Raw genomic sequence first — 856 nt, forward strand, 5'->3', positions numbered from 1 at the left:
AGACCACAGGCTTCAGGGGCAGCCCATTAGTGGGCCCTTCCGTGCGGGGAGCCTGAATCTGCTTGTAATACATGCTCCACACTTTTGCTTAAATATTTTGATCCCCGTTGTCTTTCTTGGACTTGTTGACACCCAATCCCAGGGACAGAAAAAGCTGGGCTCGCTGTTCGGGTTTCAGGTTTGGCTCAAATAAACTCTTTAAAATATTCTCTAGGGGATGTGCTGCAGCGATGGGGAGGGCGGCAGGTGATGAGGCTTACCTCCAGGAGGCAGTCTGTTCTGCTTCACAGTCATCACCCTCTCCTCTGGCTATTACACGTGGGCTGTCTTCTGGCCTCAGTTTATTCCTTATCGGAGCCTCGGCCCCTGGGCCCGTCGCTCAGTACTTGGTGGACCATCATCACACCCTTCTGGGCAATGTGTATGGGCTTGTGGCTGATCCACGTGGAGAGTCCTTGTGTGCCATGGTATTGTGCAAGTCTAAAGGCATCACACACGGTCGGGCTCCGCTACTCTGTTTCCTGCAGATGTTCCCCTTTGGGGGAGCCTTCCTCTCCATCTTGATTGCTCACAGACAAAAACGCCAAAAACCAACTTAAAAAAGGTACCCAACCTTGCCCTGCACTGACATCACCTCACTCTTATTGGGGGATGGTGTGCTTACTCCACCTTTCTGTTTCCTGGAAAGTCACAACCCTCTAGTTCAGTGGTTCTCAACCTTGGCTGCATATTAGAATTACCTGGGAATCTTTTTAAAATCTTGATTTCTGGGCCTCATCCTCCAGAAATTCTGTTTCTTGTTACTAATGTTGAGGCCCAGAAATCAGGATTTTAAAAAGATTCCCAGATGATTCTA

The 856-nt window shown here is 49.3% G+C and overlaps 1 pseudogene; it reads left to right on the forward strand.

Annotated features, from left to right (window-relative positions):
* Nucleotides 1-230: 230 nt before the first annotated feature.
* Nucleotides 231-599, forward strand: LOC102252233 (annotated as a pseudogene).
* The last annotated feature ends 257 nt before the right edge of the window (nucleotides 600-856 follow it).

The sequence above is a fragment of the Myotis brandtii genome, unplaced genomic scaffold (genome assembly GCF_000412655.1).
Source record: "Myotis brandtii unplaced genomic scaffold, ASM41265v1 scaffold49722, whole genome shotgun sequence".
In the NCBI taxonomy this organism is placed as follows: domain Eukaryota; kingdom Metazoa; phylum Chordata; class Mammalia; order Chiroptera; family Vespertilionidae; genus Myotis; species Myotis brandtii.